The sequence below is a fragment of the Rhea pennata genome, unplaced genomic scaffold (assembly GCF_028389875.1).
Source record: "Rhea pennata isolate bPtePen1 unplaced genomic scaffold, bPtePen1.pri scaffold_26, whole genome shotgun sequence".
Classification (NCBI taxonomy): Eukaryota; Metazoa; Chordata; class Aves; order Rheiformes; family Rheidae; genus Rhea; species Rhea pennata.
The window spans coordinates 836,416-846,791 of NW_026907677.1; the positions used below are offsets into that span (position 1 = coordinate 836,416).

Sequence of the window (10,376 nt, forward strand, 5' to 3'; positions counted from 1 at the left end):
GGCAGGATGTTAAGTGGGTGCCTGTGAGTTGCTTCTCTTTTTCTGGAGGTTACAGAAGGTAGAGATTTGCATGTTTCCTCCCGACCTGAGCTGGCTTAGTAATGTTTAGGGTGTTGCTTTCCTTGAGGAAGGAGGCAAGCTTTACATCTAGGCTGGGGTGGTCTGTTGTTAGTAACAGCAGAAACCTTGGGTGCTCGATGGGGCCTCTACTGGGAGGCCTGTGAGAGAGAGGCTGAAGTTGGTGTGGAGGGAGAAGTAGCTGTGTGTGAGCAGTGTGTTGCCTGGGGGAGGTGTGAGGTGTTGCTGACATGCTGCAGTGGTGGCAGTAGCTGCTGCTGGAGAGACCTTCCCGTGTTTGGAGATGATCCATGAGGTGCTTGGAGGGAGGAAGTTTGGGGCTGGAAATACAATGTTGGGAGTGCAGGGCACTGGGTCTCTGAGAGGCTTCCCTGATGCTGCCAAACCCTGTTTTGCCTGTTTTCTCCTCAGCGTGCAAGCATGTATGCATGACCCTGGCCAGACTCAGGGGAAGAAGTAAAGCTCAGGAGTTGCACATTGTTCAGTTAGATGATATGCCTTAGTGTTCTTAGGTGGCATGTGCCTTGGAAATCTCTGGTTCTACTGCTGAACCATGGTTACTGCAGCTGTGTGGACTTTCATCCATTCTTGTCTCTGTGACTGTGTGTGTGGCCAGGGGCCTGCGAAGGTGTCGTGGGGGCTAGCCCTAGGCATGATACTGTCTGTGGTGAGTGAGTATGGGAGGACCCGCTATTTCCAGTGCCAACAGGATGGATCCAAAATCAGTCGAGTGACCTGGACTGCACTGTTTTCTGGTTGTGTGCCTCTCCTCATGAGCAGCAGCAAGAGCATTTCACCTGAAAGTGTTCAAATCCCTTGGTCAGAAGTCTAAATCAGCCAGAGCATTTGTGGTCCTATAGCTTCTGTTGGAAGCTATGGAATAGCACAAGCTATTTTCTGCCTGAAAAAAGGGAAGGGAAAGAAAAAAATGGGAGAGAAAAATCCCTTCTGGCTCTTTATTGGCAGAAGTGGCTTTGTCAGGATTTTGTGAAAGGGAGGATGCATGTTAAAGTGCATGAGAGAGGCCTGAGAGTGGTAGTGAAATTTCTAGGTGTAGACTGACTCATGTTGTCATAGTGTTGACCTCTGCAGCGTCTGGCTGTTTGCAGTGCTGGTGGATGATAAATTCCTTGTGCCCCCGTAGGAGCCCTTTGCTGCAATCAGTGTAGAGTTTAGAGAAGACTCTTCGATAATCCCTTTGTGACTGTTTGGTGGGTGTGTGTATTTTGTTGTTGTTGTTTCTTTGATGATGGCGGAGCTTCTTTGTGAAAGTAAGGGTATTTGTAGGAGCTCCTTAGGTGTTAAAAAAAAAATCAAAGAAGCCAAGAAGCAGGTAATCCTCTCCCTGCAGCCTAGCCCAAAGTAATAATTTTCTAGTTGCTTAATTTGCTAGTTTGCTGGTTCATTACACCAAATCACAGAATGAATAAGGCTGGAAGGGACCTCTGGAGATCATGTAGGCCAACCTCCATGCTCCAGCAGGGTCACCTAGAGCATGTTAGCCAGGGTTGCATCCAGGTGGGCTTTGAATCTCTCCAGAGAAGGAGACTGCACAACCTCTCTGGGCAACCTGGTCCTGTGCTCTGTCACTCTCACAGGAAAGAAATTCCTCCTCATATTCAGGCACAACTTCCTGTGGTTCAGTTTTTACCTGCTGCATGGCACTACTGAGAAGAGTTTGTCCCCGTCCCTTTGACACCCTCCCTTCAGATACTTGCACACATTGATAAGATCCCCCCTCAGTCTTCTCCTCCCCAGGCTAAACAGGCCCAGCTCTTGCAGCCATTCCTCATGAGGCAGATGCTGCAGTCTTCCGATCATCTTCATAGCCTTCCGCTGGACTCTCTCCAGTAGCTCCTTGTCTCTCTTGTATTGGGAGCCCAGAACTGGATGCAGTACTCCAGATGAGTACGGACACTGAAATAATTCATTTCTGTCTTTTTCTGCTTCTCTCAGGCATTACAGACCAGCAGCAAATGTGTGTGACCAGGGCAAACCAGTGAAACAAGATAGTGCGGAGGTAACTTTGTGTTTATCAGTTCATTTTTAGAGAATGATGATTGTGTATACTCAGCCATAATTGCCTGCACTCTTCCTTGTATGTTGTAGAGTGAAGAAATGCTCTGCTGCCAGTAGTTTTTCCCTAGGGGAAAGGGGAGCATTCTTCAGCAAGCGGCACTTTCCCAGAGGTGGCCTGTTGCTGCTTGTTTTGTTTCTGTGCCGTTCTGAGCACTCTGTACTCTGCTGTTTCAATTCTTTCCCTCTTACCTGTTGGGTTATCCTTCAAAGCCCGCAGTGCACGGGCTCAGTTGACTGACTGTACAAGCCTGCAACATGTGTTTTGTCTTCTCTGACTTTTGTTGTGAGGTACGTGTCTTGGACTTTGATCTCTGATGAGGATGACATTCAAACTAGAAACTTACCCATGGAAGTGAGAAACAGGGATCTCAGTCTCAGCTTAATACCAATGTAGGGAGGCTTTGCAGAGCTTTCTTAACGTTCTTAAAGTCAAAACCATTCAACGTTGGTGCTCTCTGGCCGCTGTTTAACTGTGGAAACAGTAGTAGCTGGGGCCCCAGTTTGAAAGTGGCTCTCCCTGAAAAAGGACCTTGTAAACTTGGAAAGAGAGGAGTGTGCTGGCTGGTTGGTTGTGTGCACAAAATATCCTTCTAGCACTGTTATGCAGGCGGAAGGCTTTTTGCATTGTCTGCTAGTCAAACAGCTTGCTAGCACTTGCCTTGCAAAGGGTTAGCACATCCAGGGTTCACCAAAGCCTGCAGAGTCATGCTGCAGCCTGAGGAAAAGGGGATTTCTTTTTGCATTTTGTGAGCCCAGCTGCAAGCAAGAACCAAGAAGGAGATGCTATTGCAGATCGGAGCATTTTATCCCAACAGGCCCATGCGTTGTGTGCCTGCCTTAAGCACACTTGGATGCCCTCAGCCATATTGCAGCCGGTCAAATGCCCACCATGGTGTTCCGCTTGCCTGACTCCAGTGTTGTCGTCTGTTCCCCCTTGTGTTGTCAGCTCAGCTCCCTGTAAAACTCACCAGCCTGCAGTTCTTCCAGGCTCGTGTCTTTGGTGCCTTGGTGTGGGGAATGCCTGCTGTGGTTGGCTGCTGTGGTTGGCCTCGGTGTTCGGAGGGCTGCAGCATCATGTGGCACAAGAGGCCTTTGCTGTTCCTGTGTTCATTCCTGAGCTGCTTTCTTGTGTTTGCTAGTCCTCGTGTTTTCTGTCCACTTCCTCTCTTTCCCCTGTTACTGCGGAAGGAAGTACAATTGAAAGCAACCATACCCTTCCAGGTTAGGAGAGTGAGGCAAAGAACCAGGCTGCTGTTGCTACCTGAGCAGCAAGCTGAGGAAGCCCATGGTCTTTTGCTCTGAAACGCTCTGACAGTTTCCAGCCTTTAACCTGACAGGCTTTTTAGTGGGCCTTGTTTCAGCTGACTGCTGCACCCAGGTTCGTGTGCTCAGTACCCTCCCTTGTAAATCCTTTCTGCTATAACTCTTTTTTTTCCTCCTCAGGCCATGGTGAGAGGGTTCAGTGCTGCACTGGAGGAAGGCAGGCCAGGGGAGATCATGAGCAGTGCTTTGAACCTCACTGCCACCCCTGAGGACGTCCACACGCCAAGGAGCCTTTGCTAATTGAAGGAGGAGGTGACACTTGCTGCAGTGCAGTGGTATTCTCATACGCGTTGTTGCTGTACGTGAGTTTTCTTTTCAAATTCTTTGTTGACTTTTTCACTGCATTAGCAGGAGGGAAGAAGGAACCTAAGTGTAGTGTGTAATTGCAAATTCTCAAACGCTTGTTTCTAATTATCTGTCAGTTGGGAACATTTGCTGCTTCTCTCCCTTGCTCTCTCTTTTCTTTTTTTTTACCCCTCCCCATGAGCTTTTAGGAACCTCTCTAAGTTCAAACTCCAGACCAGCACATGACATGAAGAGTAATGACATGTGTGAGTAATGGATTTTGCTGTGAGAAATACTAGTGCTAGTTTCATGGCAATGGCTTCTTCCAAAGAGTGTCACAGCCTGAGAGAACTTTTATTTTTCCTGTCTTGTTGTAACTTACAAGTTGATAAGTATGACCATACTGGAAGTATCCTCCAATCAGGGAGGACCCACCTCCTTCCTCAGAACATGTGAAATAACAGTGAGAAGTTGGTATATGCACCTTGTGCTGCATTCTCTGCATTGCCTTGTTGTGGAGTTTTGGAATGGGCACTGTTTAGGAACAGCTATTTGGGGACTTGGGTTTTCAGTCTGGAACTTATCCAAATGATGGCTGGGGTTGAAAGAGGCAAGAAGATTGCCTGATGCCTTCCATCGCAGAGGCACAAGCCGCTTTTAGTCTGCTCTGATTTGCTCCTCAGGTGCTAAGTTGTCTCATTCCTCCTGCACAAAAGAAGGATGTGTGCTTGGGCAGTGGGGTGAGCCTACAGGCTAAGAGGGCACTGCTTCGCTTCCCGTGCCTGTCCTTGTGCCTCAGGTTTGGGTTCCTATTGGCCTGTTTTTCCTTGACACCTCATGCCCTCCGAAAGAATCTCCTGGCTCCTGTAGTTAGTCACCTGTTCCAGGCAAATGTATGCCAGCACTGATTTTATAAATGCACTTAAGTTCCCTTGTGAAATATTTCCTTGACGGAATTCTAGAATTTCCCTTTCAAGGATCTGAGGCCTTCTCAAGTCCAAAGGGCATTTCCTGATGGCAACTTGATGGGTATTTGTCCTTGTGGCAGCCTTGCTTGTGAGGGTAACTGGTTCTGTGTCCCTAGAGCGACTTTGATAGTAACAGTCCTGTTTCCTCTGTCTTAGTTTGGCTATGTCCAATTAAATTCCCCTAGTGCCCTTTGGAATGATTGGTACTTCCTTTCTGGAGCATCTTCATAGCCTGCCTTTGTTGCTTTTTGTTGGAATCTCACTTCCCTTTTTTTTAAATAAGACTACAGAATTACCCACAGAACTTCCTATGGTGCCCCTCAAGTGCCAGTAGGAGCCAGTAGGAATCCTTCCATACCTGCTGGGAAAATACTCCTTTCTTCATGGTTTTAATTGTGGGTCATTAATGTGTAATTAGCTGAGGCACCCAGTTGTGTATGCAGATAAGAATTTGCGGCAACTTCCACGTTTCCCGAACTCGGGTTTAGAGCAGAAATTCTTGTGGTTACTCCTGCATGCCAGAATGATACTGCTGTTCTCCCCTCCTGGGTGCTCCGTGCAGATCCTGCTGCCCTGTTGTTCGAGGCCACATCTGGAGTAGTGTGTGCAGTTGTGGGCTGCCCGGTCCAAGAGAGACAGAGAGCTACTGGAGCAAGTGCAGCCAAAGCCTTCTAAGATGCTGAAGGGTCTGGAGCATGTCTCATGTAGGGTAAGGCTGAGCAGGCTGGCACTCTTCAGCGTGGAGAAGAGGAGGCTGGTGGGGGATCTTCTCAATGTGTGTAAGTATCTGAAGGGAGGATGTAGAGAGGGTGGGGCCAGGCTCTTTTCGGTGGTGCCCAGCGATAGGCCAAGAGGCAACGGGCACAAATTAAAATACAGGAAGTTCCACCTGAACAAAAGGGAAACCCTCTTTGCTGTGAGGGTGACTGAGCAGTGGAACAGGTTTCCCCGAGAGGTTGTGGAGTCTCCTTCCTTGGGGATACTCAGAGCCATCTGGACGGGTTCCTGGGCAACATGTGCTAAGTGCCCCTGCTTGAGCCGGGGTTGGACTAGCTGATCTCAGAGGTCCCTTTGAAGCTCTGCCATTGTGTTATTGTGTGAACTCTAAGATAAAAAAGCAAAGAGAGATTCATATACTTGAGTAATATCTGTCAATGTCTTGCTTTTTCTCCATTTTTCCCAAATGTCCTTTTTCCTTTTTTTCCCACCCTCCCTCGCGGTGCTTCCTGCCCTCCCCCACACTGCTTTTTTCCCTTGCTCATTCCCTGCCCCCTTTTTTTTTAATCTCATGGTACATGTGTATTTTCTTTTCTCTCACATCTTGTGGGTTTTTTTTTTTTTTTGCTTTTCTTACATTTTTCTTCTTTATTTGATATTTTATTGATGTTTTCTCTATGTCCCCCCCCCTTATTTCCTTGCTTTAACCCCATTTGTCCCATTTCCCCCCCTTTTTTGGGGAGGGGGGGGGAATTCCTCTTTTCTATGGATTTCCCCTCTTTTATTTATTTCTATTTTCTGCTTTACTCTTCTTCTCTTCCCCTCTCCAGTGTTTCTCCCTGCTCATTTTCTACCTTTGTTCTCTGTTCTTCGAGTCTTCTGTTCTGTTCTTTTCTCTCTCTTTTTTTTTTTTTCTCAGTTTTCTTCTCAGGGTTTTTTTTCGGAGCTTTTTGGGAGAGTGCTGGGGTTATTTTTTTCATTTTTAGGGTTTTGGGGGGGTGTTTTTTTTAATTTTCTTTTTCCCTTGATGTTTTCCTGATTTACACCCCCTGTCCCCATTTTCTCTTCATTTCCCTGTTTTTCTCGGTCTCTTTGTTTCTTCCCTTTTTTACTGTTTGTCCCCATTGCCCCCATTTGTCCTATGTTTGCCCGTTTCTTTTGATTCTCTGGTTTTCTCATTTTTCCTGTTTTACCATTTTCCCGTTTTGTCTCATTTATTTTCCGGCTCTGCATGTTTTTTTCCCATTCTTCTGTCATTATTTACATTTCCCCTCAGGATTTTTTGGCCCTCCTGGATGTTTTGGCCCCGAGTTTGTTGCCCTTAGATTTTTGCCCTCCTATTTGCCCCCTTTCCCCTTTTGGTAGTGGGTCAGCATTAGTCAACGTTTCGTGATGAAGTCTGGAGGAACGGCAAGAATGCCTTCGTGCTGAAGCTCTAAGACCTCCATGTTTGAGGTGCCCTTACTTGAACTGAAGGGCTTGGTCGAACTCTTTGATGAGGCCTATAGTAACAATTCTATCCTAAATCCATTTTTGTCTCATCTTCTTGGGAAAGGGGACGTGGAAAGCTAACAGCCTGGCTACTGGACTATTCCATCAGCGAGTGAGATGACATCTCTCATCCGGAGGAAATGGAGGGCTGTTCCCAGGGCCAGCACTGACCCCTGACCTGGGGGCTTAGCCCTCGACTACGGGAGCCTTCTGTCAGAAGAGGGACCTGCCTTGATGCCTGAAATGGTTGACAAGCTGGAATTTCAGTAGTTACTTCAGGATAAATTTTCCAATATTCTCTAAGTCATGGCATTTGGGGATAAACACATCTAGCTGAGTATTGGATTTCCATCTTCCAGGAAACCCCATCAGCTGGAGAGTAAACTGTTTCCAGGTTTAACCCCCTTCCTTTAATGGCAGCTGAATGTGGAGGCTGTACTCCTCCTGAAGCCTGCCGATGGAAATTGGTGGAGTTGTCTTCTCAGAGTTACTGAGACACAAGATGGAATTTAGCTGCCATCTGGACAAGCTTTGGCCCATATGAAGAAAGAGCTGTCCTTTGAGAGGAGGCATTGAAATGCTACATCAGTTTCTATGATGAACACTGTAACAAGGATATATTGCAATGGCACCCTGTAAGAAGGTATGCTTTTAGTGAACGTACCTTGTATGCCTTCTACCTGCCAAACCTGGCATGCACCAGACTCGGGCTATAAATAAATCACTGGATTTATCCTCCTAGGCAAAGCCATACATCTGTCTACTAAGTCGGTGTGTGCAGGAGGTGGGGGACGGCTACCTCCAGGTGAGTGTCTTGACTCAGCAGCCATAAATGTTTTCAGTTCTACAGAAGCAGCTCTTCAGAGATTCAGGTTTGTGTCCTTGCAATACTAGTATCCAGTTTCTTTAGATAGCTCAGCAGTCGGGTGCTTGAAGGGCACAGAAGTGAAAAAGAACCTGGAAAGGGCAAATGAAATGAAACTCAAAAATACATGTCTGCATCCCTCTGAATGTGCAAGCCAAAAACCTGGTGCATGTGCTGGACTATCTGTAAGACTGTTGTAAATGGAGCTCCCAGGGAGTCTCCAGCAGCCTCCCAGCATACCTGGCCATGTGGAGCCTAAGTGATAGCTGGTGCTGTCCTCTGGGCTTGTTGAGTGCTGGTGAAAAGGAAGTTTGGAAGAGAATACAGACCCAGGTGGAATAGGCTGCCATGCAACCAACCAATGTATCCATGCAGACAGACATATGTGAACACATGCAAACAGGCTGTAAACTGAAAACTGTGTCGACCAGATCATACATAGAGACAAAGTGTCAGAGCACACCTACTGCATGGGAAAATGCAGCAGATTTTGATGAGGTGGGTGATGCAAGCGAGCCAGACTGTTCCATGGGAAAAGGAGCATGGACCCAGAGGCATGGTGGCTTGTTTGGGGCTGTATCAGTGTTTGGGTCCCCAAACTGGGTTCTTTTACCAGATGTGCAACTAACAACAGACACACAGGATCGAGATACTTGTTTATTTCATTTCTGCACAGGGATGGGTGCTAGGTGGTAGATCCACAAAGCTTCTCCCTTCCTTCTCCCTTTCTCACTCTTTATCTATAAACACTTTTCAGGGAGTACTTTATACAGATTTTTCTGCTGGTTACAGTTTTATCACATCACGTACTTGCTCTGTGCTTGTGCTTGAACATCCATGCTAATTACCATAGGAAGTGGAGAAGAAGGTGGTAACATCATTATCATGTCATTACCAACTCATTATTCATTTTGGGGAGCACACTTTTTAATAGGTTAATAAGCCCTAATGAACTTTTAGGTTACTCTGGGTTATTCTGCTCTTCTTGTGCTCTCTGTTCCTCACGTTCTTCAAAGTGTTGTGGTTTCCTCATGGTTATTTGCCTGGAGCTGGTTGTCCTTTGCAATACCGTTTCCCAAGATCCTCTCTCCCTTGTCCTTGAGTCTTGTTAGCTCTTGGAGGGTTTCCACAGCATCATTCCAACAGAATGCCAGTGTTCCCATGGGGGTCCAGTTTTGCTTTCCTGACAGGCGGTGAAGGGGTATTACAAGGGGAAGGCCATTATACTGTAATTCCATTTGGAATCAAATCAGCAACCCCAGGCTCCATTCCCTGTTCCACTGTCCCTGGGTGGGTTCCACCAACAGCCTTTCAGTTAACATCCGAACGCTCTGCGTGTTGAGCCACAGAGACCTCCCCACCTGGGGCTGTGCCGGGGGCTCCACTGTCAGCACAGTCTCAGTGCTGCAAGAATGGGAACGTCCCTGAGCCCAACCCCGTACCCAGCCCCAGGCAGGGGGACGCTGCCCTTTGCCCATGGCCGGGTGCTGGTGGACAGCGTGGTGCAGGGGGAGGCCTGGAGCCTGGCTGAGGGTCTCTGGGCAGCTCCCTGCCCAGCACCAGCTCTGCCTGCTCCCCTGCTCCCTCCACCCCACACCCTGGGGGCAATCGGAGCTGTGGGCACATCCCCCTGGGGAGGGCATTTCCCTCACACCACTCCCTCCTGCTGCTGCCCTCGTGGACACAGGTGACGCACACAGGAGTGCTGCCTGCGCTGGCAGAGGTGACTCAGGGAAGGGGCTTGCTCCTCTCCATCGAGCCTCCCCTGGCAGGGCCAGAGCCTGGCAGCAGCGCCTGCAGCGACACTCTCCCCCTGACCCAATTAGCTGCAGAGATGCTGAAGGGGCAGCGCTCTGTGGGGTGGTCCTGTGCAGGAGCAGTCCCAGGGCAGAGGCAAGGCCAGCTTCCCCCACGGCCAGGCAGGAGGGTCTGAATGGAGTTTTCTGGGGAGGGTCTGAGGGCAGCAGGGCACAAGGGTGCTGTGCTTGTCAGGGACATGGCATGGGAGGAGAGGGCACCCTAAAGATCAGCCCCCAACGACATATGCCATGTGTAAGGGGATGTAGCTCAGTGGAAGAGCGCCTGCTTCGCATGCAGGAGGTCCTGGGTTCAGTCCCCAGCATCTCCAGCGAGGGCTTTTGTGCCTTGCTGTGTTGTCTTCCCAGCAGATATAAGGGTGGTGGAAGTCCCCTGGGTGAGCCTGGGTCTGTGATCCGGAGGCGGCTTCCTGCTGTCCATGAAAAGCCTCATCAACTTCCTCTTCCTGAGCTGGTGGCTTGTTGTAAACACCTACAGCAGTGTCTGCCATGTTAGCCTGCCTAGTCATCCTCACCCATAAGCTCTGGACTCACTGTTCATCCACCCCTAGCCTTCCATGATGGAATGAGTGGCTGGGGAGATAGGGGGAGAGCAGTGGAGGTTGTCTCCCTTGACTTTAGTAAGCTTTTCAACACTGTCTCCCATAGCATCCTCATAGGCAAGAAGTGTGGGCTAGATGAGCGGCCAGTGAGGTGGCTTGAGAAGTGGCTGAAAGGCAGAGCTCAGGGGGTTGTCATCAGCAGTGCAGAGTC

General features: G+C 48.7%; 1 non-coding gene across 1 annotated transcript; it reads left to right on the forward strand.

Annotated features, from left to right (window-relative positions):
* The first annotated feature begins 9,862 nt into the window (after nt 1-9,862).
* Nucleotides 9,863-9,934, forward strand: TRNAA-CGC (transfer RNA alanine (anticodon CGC)). Its single transcript has one exon. It is a non-coding gene; the product is annotated as a tRNA-Ala (tRNA).
* Nucleotides 9,935-10,376: the final 442 nt, after the last annotated feature.